Below are 10695 nucleotides of genomic sequence, written 5' to 3'. Positions count from 1 at the left end.
AACTGGAAAATAAGCTGTGGAAGATATTAACAAAAGTGGCAAATGTTCATGTTTAGCAGAAGTGTGTCTTGGGCTGGTAGCCGCAACGTAAAAATAGTCAAGATTACAGTTGTGATTACAAGTTAATAGAATGATAACCGTATGCCTTCCAATATTATCTGTTTAACAGTCTATGCTAGCAATAACTTTTAAGTCATATGACTACAGTGTATTCTACGATAACTTGGTTGCTTTTTGCGTATTTGTAATTTTTGCTTTTTTATTCTTTCAATTGTTTCTGCCTCTATTTTCTGAAAAGATATCATTCTAATATCTTTTACTGGCTAGCTGATACCAATAGTGCAATAAGTAAACATCATTTTATTGATATTAGAGCAAATTTCAAGAAACGCACATATTCAAAAATGCAATTGCCTTTTTATTAAGTACCATATTGATTAAGGTCATCTGCATAATCCATTTAAAACCTACTTCTGTAACCTCTCCTGCAAAAGAATTATACACAAGTAAAGCTTAGCTTGCTGTGGTGCTAAAATTTTAGCTTGCTAAGGCTAAGATGCAAGATGGATTACATCAAGCATATTTGGAACAGAAAATCGGAAAATTGATTTTGGATCTTATTTACAATGTAAAATTTTAAAAATAAAATTATAATAAAAGTGTGTTCTGTATTTTATGTACTACTTGTCTACAAATGCAATTTTAATGCCACATTCTATAAACCCTGTACCAAGTTAATAGTGTTGGGAAGAAGACTCATGGGGCTGTGTCTTCAATTCATGTAACTTAACAAGCGGTGATAATTTATAACAAACTTACTTACCAACCAGGTCTTCGCTGAAGCTGAAAATTTCTATTAGAGATCAATGAGTTACCTTGAAGTCTTACATAAATGTAAAAGATGGCGAGACTTCCCATCTCCCTCTCAGAGCCCCTTTAAAAGAAGAGCTTCCCTTATAGGTATTCCTTGTAGGTCAGTTGCAACCTGGCTATAAAGTTGTTTGTAAATTGTCTTCTCAGAATTCGTTTTTCAAAGGCTATAGGCTCATCCTGTGGTAAGCATATCTGAAAACTGGAAACCCTGTAAATTAATTTTGACGCCGAACTACTGACCTTTAGCCTAAGCAAATGCCTAGAGGGATTGATGCCAGCCCTCATAAAATATTTTAAGTTGTACTGTATTTTTCGCTCCATAAGACGCACTTTTTTCCTCCTCAAAAGTGAGGGGAAATGTCTGTGCGTCTTATGGAGCGAATGTGTGTGAATCCGGCCCCGGGAAGAAGGGCAAAGCTGCCTAGGCAGCGCAGAGCAGTTTAACCTCCCCCCGTGCTTCTCTGCCCGAGGCTCAGCTGTTGGGCGGGTCCCCGCCCAACAGCTGAGCCTCAGGACCGGGAAGCACGGGTGTGTGTGCGGAGGTTAAACTGCTCTGCACTGCCTGGGCAGGCAGCGCAGAGCAGGGACCCGCCAACAGCTGAGCCTCGGGACCAGGAAGCGCGTGGGGTGTGTGTGCAGAGGAGCAGTTTAAACCCCCACAGCCCCCCTTCCCAACGGCCAGCTGGGAGGCAGGCGGGGCCGCACAGCCGGCTGGGCGTGTGCGTGGACGGTGCAAGCCGGCGTTCCCTGCCCCGACGTCCAGCTGGGAGGCGGGCGGGGCTGCACAGCAGGCTGGGCGCATCCGTGGACGGTGCAAGCCGGCGTTCCCTGCCCCGACGTCCAGCTGGAAGGCGGGCAGGGCCGCACAGCCGGCTGGGCACGTGCGTGGATGGTGCAAGCCGGCGTTCCCCGCCCCGACGTCCAGCTGGGAGGCAGGCAGGGCCGCACAGAGCCGGCTGGGTGCGTGCCCCGGCTTGCTCCGTCCCGACGCGCACGAGCCCAGCCGGCTCTGTGCGGCCCTGCCCACCTCCCAGCTGGACGTCGGGGCGGGGAACACCGGCTTGCACCGTCCACGCATGCGCCCAGCCGGCGTTCGCTCCATAAGACAAGTTTTTTTAGACAAGTCTAAAAACTAGGTGCGTTTTATGGTCAGGTGCATCCTATGGAGCGAAAAAATACGGTACTTGTCTCAAAACGAAGTGGATGAGGGATTAGATAGATACAGTATGCATCGGCTGTTTTCTTTATATGGTAGGAAAACGATGGCTTATGCCATGCCGTGGAGGGGAAAAAGTCCAATGCTGGAATTTTCTGCTAATTTAACAGTAATTCAAGGGTTACTTGACCTCTAATGGTTTCCATTTTAGTTTTCTTTCCAACAAGAGTGTTTCAAATCATAGATTTAGTGTATAACAATACCTTCTAATCAGGGTCCCAACCACAAACTATTCCACTAGAGCCTATTATTTTGAAGGTTCATTCATTTATTTCATTTATAGCCTACCTGTTTCACAATCAGATAAAAATATCCAATGAACAATGTAATAGGACTAGGATTGAAGAATCAGAAAATACTGTAATACTGGGGCCTTGAGAAACCGTCGCCCTGCAGACCGGCGCTCAAGCTCTTTGGAGACGCAGCCCCTGGCCCCTTTCTGTGATGTTTCCCTTTGAATCAGCAGAGCATCACTGGCCCACAATTTATTGAGTTATTAACACACACACACTTAGCAAAACCAGTTCATTTGTATAGAAGCTTCACAAAGCTCAGAGATGTTTCATGTATAGAAGCTTCACGTAGCTGTTGCCAGACTGGGAGGAGAGATGAAGTTTAGCCTCAAAGGTGGAAGTAACAGAAAACAATACAAACAAAAAGAACCCTAAGGCATAGTGTAACCATAATGCCAAAAATGGTTTACAAAGGTAGAAGCGTGTGTGTAAAGTGCCTTCAAGTCGCAGCCGACTTATGGCAACCCCTTTTGGGGTTTTCATGGCAGGAGACTAATAGAGGTGGTTTGCCAGTGCCTTCCTATGCACAGCAACCCTGGTATTCCTTGGTGGTCTCCCAGTCAGGGCCAAAGGTAGAAGACAAAGCAGTAAAAGCAAAGTGATACATACAGTAAACGTTGCAATAGACTACAATTCTGACAGGCAGTGTGGTGGTTTCTCTCCCAGATCCTCATCTTAATCCAACATTCAAACTAAGTAGCATAGGGGTTTAGCAAATCTGTTCCTCTGACATGACAAAACCGATATATACAGAAATCTAAATCCAGATTAACCCATCATTATCACCTTTAAGCCTTATTTTGTTTGATTGATGGCAGTATTATAAACACAGTTTGGGTTGTAACCAGTGAAGCAATTTCATGCCAGTTTCAGCATGGAATAGTAACTTTATCTTAGCTCTGAACATGGCAAACCATCTAACACTGGTTATTGTGAATTTCAGTGTTTCCATTTTTGTTGGGAAAAGGGAGTCTGGTTGCTGCTGTTGCCCAGCACTTGTGCTTAGAATGGTGACCAGCCCATGTGGGGAGGGGGAGAGAGAAGGACAACACAGACACACGTTCTGGGAAGCATTAGCCACAACTTTATTGATTACAGGTTCCTCTGGTGTGTTGCAATGTAGGCTGGGGAGAGTGGGTGGGGTTGACAGCCCAACTGCTGTCAGGACTTCCCCCAACCCGCCTGTTGGGTTACTAGAGGACAGAGAGCTGGTTTTAGGGCTGGAAGCAGCAGAAACCAGTATTCCTAGCCATCACCATCATGCTGGGGGCATGGCCAATGTGTCAGCCCTGAGGTTGGATGTCCTGCCTCCCCCAGAGCCCTTTAAGGGGACCCATTTTGGTCATGCAGGACACCCACCTTGCATAACCTGCACTGTTTCCTAGCCAACGCCAGCAGCCAGTCGTGATGGTTATGCTCTTCTTAATAGTGCAAACAAGCACACACAGTAAATATAGTCTTTGCTACGGGGAAGGCAAAACCCCCAGGGCCTATCAGCCAATTAGCTCTGGGTTATATTCTTTCCCGGCCCTGTTAACCAGTGACCATTGCAGTCATAGCAAAGGATGAGTAGCCACACAGGAAAAAAAAAACCCGCAAGCACGAGGGGGTAGGATGGGTTTTTGCTGAGAGTTGCTGAATGCCAAGCACCTCTTCAGCCTGCTCCTTTCAATCTGAGCTGTGTACCGAAGAGAAGCCTTTAGGTCTATGTGCCCCACCCATCACATGATGGGCTGGCCTCTGGGGCAGCCTGCAGAAAGCTGCTGGAGAGCTGATTGGTTGACAGCCAACACTTACCCCAATTGCTCAAAGTCATCCTTGTCCCCCACCCTCACCAAGGCACAAATGATGTCCCAGCTCATGGCTGGAGCTATACTTGTGCCTGGATTGGGGTGTAGCCCTTGGGGGGGGGGGGCAGAGAGGACCGGCACAGAGACAGGTGTTGGAAAGAGTAGGCCACCGTTTTATTCATTACAGGTTCCTCAGGTCTTGGCACAGCATAGGCTGGGGACAGTGGGTGCAATTGATAGCCTAACTGCTGTCAGCACCTTCCCCAACCTGCCTGTTGGGGTAAACTGAGGGCAGAGGGCTGGTATTTGGGCTGGAAGCGGCAGAAACTGCTGTTCCTAGCCATCCCGATCCTCCTGGGGGCATGGCCAATTTGTAGCCCCAAGGTTGGAATTTGGGCTGGAAGCTGCAGAAACTGCTGTTCCTAGCCATCCCGATCCTCCTGGGAGCATGGCCAATTTGTAGCCCCAAGGTTGGTATTTGGGCTGGAAGCTGCAGAAACTGCTGTTCCTAGCCATCCCGATCCTCCTAGGAGCATGGCCAATTTGTAGCCCCAAGGTTGGTATTTGGGCTGGAAGCGGCAGAAACTGCTGTTCCTAGCCATCCCGATCCTCCTGGGGGCGTGGCCAATTTGTAGCCCCAAGGTTGGTATTTGGGCTGGAAGCTGCAGAAACTGCTGTTCCTAGCCATCCCGATCCTCCTGGGAGCATGGCCAATTTGTAGCCCCAAGGTTGGTATTTGGGCAGAAAGCTGCATAAACTGCTGTTCCTAGCCATCCCGATCCTCCTAGGAGCATGGCCAATTTGTAGCCCCAAGGTTGGTATTTGGGCTGGAAGCGGCAGAAACTGCTGTTCCTAGCCATCCCGATCCTCCTGGGGGCATGGCCAATTTGTAGCCCCAAGGTTGGTATTTGGGCTGGAAGCTGCAGAAACTGCTGTTCCTAGCCATCCCGATCCTCCTGGGAGCATGGCCAATTTGTAGCCCCAAGGTTGGTATTTGGGCTGGAAGCTGCATAAACTGCTGTTCCTAGCCATCCCGATCCTCCTGGGAGCATGGCCAATTTGTAGCCCCAAGGTTGGTATTTGGGCTGGAAGCGGCAGAAACTGCTGTTCCTAGCCATCCCGATCCTCCTGGGAGCATGGCCAATTTGTAGCCCCAAGGTTGGTATTTGGGCTGGAAGCGGCAGAAACTGCTGTTCCTAGCCATCCCGATCCTCCTGGGGGCGTGGCCAATTTGTAGCCCCAAGGTTGGTATTTGGGCTGGAAGCTGCAGAAACTGCTGTTCCTAGCCATCCCGATCCTCCTGGGAGCATGGCCAATTTGTAGCCCCAAGGTTGGTATTTGGGCTGGAAGCGGCAGAAACTGCTGTTCCTAGCCATCCCGATCCTCCTGGGGGCGTGGCCAATTTGTAGCCCCAAGGTTGGTATTTGGGCTGGAAGCTGCAGAAACTGCTGTTCCTAGCCATCCCGATCCTCCTGGGAGCATGGCCAATTTGTAGCCCCAAGGTTGGTATTTGGGCTGAAAGCTGCATAAACTGCTGTTCCTAGCCATCCCGATCCTCCTAGGAGCATGGCCAATTTGTAGCCCCAAGGTTGGTATTTGGGCTGGAAGCGGCAGAAACTGCTGTTCCTAGCCATCCCGATCCTCCTGGGAGCATGGCCAATTTGTAGCCCCAAGGTTGGTATTTGGGCTGGAAGCGGCAGAAACTGCTGTTCCTAGCCATCCCGATCCTCCTGGGGGCATGGCCAATTTGTAGCCCCAAGGTTGGCATTTGGGCTGGAAGCGGCAGAAACTGCTGTTCCTAGCCATCCCGATCCTCCTGGGGGCATGGCCAATTTGTAGCCCCAAGGTTGGTATTTGGGCTGGAAGCGGCAGAAACTGCTGTTCCTAGCCATCCCGATCCTCCTGGGAGCATGGCCAGTTTGTAGCCCCAAGGTTGGTATTTGGGCTGGAAGCGGCAGAAACTGCTGTTCCTAGCCATCCCGATCCTCCTGGGGGCATGGCCAGTTTGTAGCCCCAAGGTTGGTAATTGGGCTGGAAGCGGCAGAAACTGCTGTTCCTAGCCATCCCGATCCTCCTGGGGGCATGGCCAGTTTGTAGCCCCAAGATTGGTATTTGGGCTGGAAGCTGCAGATACTGCTGTTCCTAGCCACCCCGATCCTCCTGGGAGCATGGCCAATTTGTAGCCCCAAGGTTGGTATTTGGGCTGGAAGCTGCAGAAACTGCTGTTCCTAGCCATCCCGATCCTCCTAGGAGCATGGCCAATTTGTAGCCCCAAGGTTGGTATTTGGGCTGGAAGCGGCAGAAACTGCTGTTCCTAGCCATCCCGATCCTCCTGGGAGCATGGCCAATTTGTAGCCCCAAGGTTGGTATTTGGGCTGGAAGCGGCAGAAACTGCTGTTCCTAGCCATCCCGATCCTCCTGGGGGCATGGCCAATTTGTAGCCCCAAGGTTGGTATTTGGGCTGGAAGCGGCAGAAACTGCTGTTCCTAGCCATCCCGATCCTCCTGGGGGCATGGCCAATTTGTAGCCCCAAGGTTGGTATTTGGGCTGGAAGCGGCAGAAACTGCTGTTCCTAGCCATCCCGATCCTCCTGGGAGCATGGCCAGTTTGTAGCCCCAAGGTTGGTATTTGGGCTGGAAGCGGCAGAAACTGCTGTTCCTAGCCATCCCGATCCTCCTGGGGGCATGGCCAGTTTGTAGCCCCAAGGTTGGTAATTGGGCTGGAAGCGGCAGAAACTGCTGTTCCTAGCCATCCCGATCCTCCTGGGGGCATGGCCAGTTTGTAGCCCCAAGATTGGTATTTGGGCTGGAAGCTGCAGATACTGCTGTTCCTAGCCACCCCGATCCTCCTGGGAGCATGGCCAATTTGTAGCCCCAAGGTTGGTATTTGGGCTGGAAGCTGCAGAAACTGCTGTTCCTAGCCATCCCGATCCTCCTAGGAGCATGGCCAATTTGTAGCCCCAAGGTTGGTATTTGGGCTGGAAGCGGCAGAAACTGCTGTTCCTAGCCATCCCGATCCTCCTGGGAGCATGGCCAATTTGTAGCCCCAAGGTTGGTATTTGGGCTGGAAGCGGCAGAAACTGCTGTTCCTAGCCATCCCGATCCTCCTGGGGGCATGGCCAATTTGTAGCCCCAAGGTTGGTATTTGGGCTGGAAGCGGCAGAAACTGCTGTTCCTAGCCATCCCGATCCTCCTGGGGGCATGGCCAATTTGTAGCCCCAAGGTTGGTATTTGGGCTGGAAGCGGCAGAAACTGCTGTTCCTAGCCATCCCGATCCTCCTGGGAGCATGGCCAGTTTGTAGCCCCAAGGTTGGTATTTGGGCTGGAAGCGGCAGAAACTGCTGTTCCTAGCCATCCCGATCCTCCTGGGGGCATGGCCAGTTTGTAGCCCCAAGGTTGGTAATTGGGCTGGAAGCGGCAGAAACTGCTGTTCCTAGCCATCCCGATCCTCCTGGGGGCATGGCCAGTTTGTAGCCCCAAGGTTGGTATTTGGGCTGGAAGCTGCAGATACTGCTGTTCCTAGCCACCCCGATCCTCCTGGGAGCATGGCCAATTTGTAGCCCCAAGGTTGGTGTGACGGATAAGGGGTTCACCAGCAGCAAGAGCTGACAGACGAAGAGTGGGCAGAGCCAGAGAGCTGACGCTCTGAGCTCTGAGGGACAGAGAAAGGATTCGAAGTTTGGGACCCAGCCTGACAGGAGGGCTGTGATAAGCTTGGGACCAGCCAGAGAAGGCTGTGATAGATTCAGAGCTGGGTGAAGGGACGAAGAAGAAGCCAGACTAGACTCTGTGAACCTGAGGGGTTCTGTGAAAGCCAAAGCTATTGACACACACAACCTGTGGGAGTGACAGGAGTGAGAACTGGGTTAGAGAGGGCCCATTCTCAAGTCACAAGGGGAATTAGTCTCTGAGATGGAGCAATTCCGGTATCAGGAAGGTGTGGTGGCTTACAGCCACTAAGGAATTTGTGTGAAGGAAACATCTAAGCTATATCTCTAAAGCAATCTTGCTTGTATCAATCTAACTCTGAGTTTTCCCTCCAAAATATTCTGCCTTTTCCTTGAAAACCTATTTCTGTGAGTTCTGTTAAATAAATTTCCCTCTTTTCTCTGTTTAAGTTGAAAAGCCTCTTGTCTCCTATTTTTCACTGAGGTAAACACGGGTGTGGGACTGGAGGAGGAGAAGGAAAATAATTCTCCTCACAAATATGCCTTTTCCCCTCAGCATATACGGCCGGGCTGAGTGAGTGGGATATTGAAGTGGTTGGAAGGGGGGTGCATCATAGTTGGCTGTCTGCACCCTACCCCCTGGAGCCTTTTAAGAGAACCCCCCCGTTGCCCAGGCAGTGCCTAAAGGCCACATGAAGCAGGCAGCTTAGTTTGCCTGGCTCCACCCCCACACCAAAAGAACCTGTAATATGCGCACCAGTCCAGCTCAGTGATCACCAAGCCATATGTTGCTGCCCTTTGTGGAGCATTGCACTCCATCTAGTTTGCAAAGCCCACCTTGCTTGTGGAAAGTCTTGGGTGCCTAATCACCCCAATCCATAGGTGATAGGCCCGCTAAAAACTGCTGCTGTCATACTGCCTTTGTACAAATCTATGGTGAGACCACACTTGAAATACTGGGAGGTGTTTCCAAGATGGCGTCGAGATAAGGCTACAACTCTCCGCAAATTAAATTTGTTTTGATCTTTTAAATGGGTTTACGCCTGTAATTTGCAGCTGTTTTCTCTTAATAGGAGGCTAGAGATTGTTTCTAACTCAATATAGACTTTGGCTATGGCTTCTTGAGCTTCCCCTGCAGCGATAAACAATGCTGACTCACAAAGGCCATTTCAAGCCTTAGCTCCAAACAGTAAGCTGCTTGACTCCCTTACAGTACTTAATTAGCCGATGTTAAAACTTTATTACGTCTTTTCAACATTAAGCGGTGTTGCCAACAGGCTAGGTGTTTTACTGCTCTCACCCTAAATTCTGTAAATGCTGTAAAGTTGAATAATGGATATAAACAAGCATGCATGTGATCCAGAGGATTTATTTACACCTCCTGCCTGTAAGCAGAAGAAAACAGGATTATTTTGCATCAGAAAATGATATAGTTTTCAATGTTTCTACTACAAATGGGTATATTCCCTTGGCTGATACATCTAATCTACAGGACAACCTTACTGCGAACTCTGATAGCTCATTGAAAGCAGCAAATAGCACTGAGGAAGCCAACAACACCCTAAAAGAGCTCTCTATATTGACAGTGGACTATGTTTTTGTAACACTGCAACATATTAAGGCAAAACTTGAGAAACTCACCAGGGACCGTGGCAAGTTTAACAAGCAATGGCTTGCCTCATTGTGTACAATCTTCTCATATCTCAGCTGCTCCAACTAAGGGGAGTAATCAAGGCTCTGATTTGGAGCAGCCAAAAGAAAGAAGGGAATCTTAACAACTTGATTTTGCAGCCACACAAGATTTGTCTAACAATACATAAAGTGGACAGTTGCCCTCCTGGACCTAAAAAAAACAGGCTGTCACTCGCTTGAGAACCCTTTTCAGTGTTCATCACGGTCGATTTAAGGGTAGAAATTCAAGCTTTAGAAAGTTTTTGCCCCAATTATATCCAGGTATCCAGTTAAGGGACAACACATAGGTATTCTTCTCTGTGTTAATGTTTATTTACCCCCCCAAAAAAATATTCCACAGCTCAGGATAAAGGGAAATTATGGGACCAGCTATCTGCAGCTCTTGAAAATTTAATGTCCCAATTCCCTGGCTCCAAAATGATTTCATGTGGAGATTTTAATGTGAGGATTAGCCTGGGTAGTCTTGCCCCCCGGAGTGATACACACGCTCAGGATGCTGAGCCTGCTTTTCTTTTGTACCATCACTCGCAAGATCCTGTAATTAATAAGCCAGGTTTAAAACTTTTAGAGTTGTTGTCCACATTTAATTTGATTGTTCTACATGGCACACACAAAAAAAGGTTGCGCGACGGGGGAATCCACATTGGGTGAGACTGTAGACCAGGGGTGTCCAATCTTTTGGCTTCCCTAGGCCACATTGGAAGAAGAAGAGTTGTCCTGGGCCACACATAAAATACACTAACACTAACGATAGCTGATTCATAATGTTTGAAGTAAGTTTACGATTTTGTGTTGGGCAGCATTCATAGCGGCCCAGGAGCAGAAGTTTGGACAAGCCTGCTGTAGACCCAAGCAAGCAAGCTGGAGGAGAAGCGTGTGCGAGCCAGGCTCGGCAAGAGGCAGAGGGTGCGCCCCGTCCCTGCCCCACTGTGGCTCCTCCCTCGGGCACAGCCTGGCCAGCACACGCGGCCCCAGGCCCGGTCTCCGGGGGTGGCTTGTCTTTTTCACCACCGCATGCCTGAGCCTTGGAGTGCTGCTGATACTGAAGGCTTGAAAAAGGCTGCTATGCTGCAATGTCTCCATATCGCTCTTATTTTTAAACTGGGGGGGGGGAGGAGGTGGGTCTCTCATCTTAGAAAAGCCCCGTTCCTTTCATGGGGCAAG

Source organism: Euleptes europaea, chromosome 6 (assembly GCF_029931775.1).
Source record: "Euleptes europaea isolate rEulEur1 chromosome 6, rEulEur1.hap1, whole genome shotgun sequence".
NCBI classification, from domain to species: Eukaryota; Metazoa; Chordata; class Lepidosauria; order Squamata; family Sphaerodactylidae; genus Euleptes; species Euleptes europaea.
This window is presented reverse-complemented; position numbering follows the sequence as displayed.